The following is a 202-nucleotide window of genomic DNA, read 5'->3' as shown; positions in this document are numbered from 1 at the left end:
CGAGCACGAGAAGAGAGGAGCCGGATGGTAACAAGAGAGCGAGAGATGGACGACACGAATGCTCCTGTTGTATTGCGAGCATTGGTACTGGCTAATGCGTGTTTTGGATGTCTGCTGTTGCTGTAAGCCGACTGATGCAAGGATTTGAAAAAAAAAAATCTTTGCCCTTCTCATCTCTCATTTTTCATGTTTTCTCATTCCT

The sequence above is a fragment of the Penaeus monodon genome, chromosome 19 (assembly GCF_015228065.2).
Source record: "Penaeus monodon isolate SGIC_2016 chromosome 19, NSTDA_Pmon_1, whole genome shotgun sequence".
Lineage (NCBI taxonomy): Eukaryota > Metazoa > Arthropoda > Malacostraca > Decapoda > Penaeidae > Penaeus > Penaeus monodon.
The sequence above is the reverse complement of the archived record's forward strand: the minus strand, read 5'-3'. Positions refer to the sequence as shown.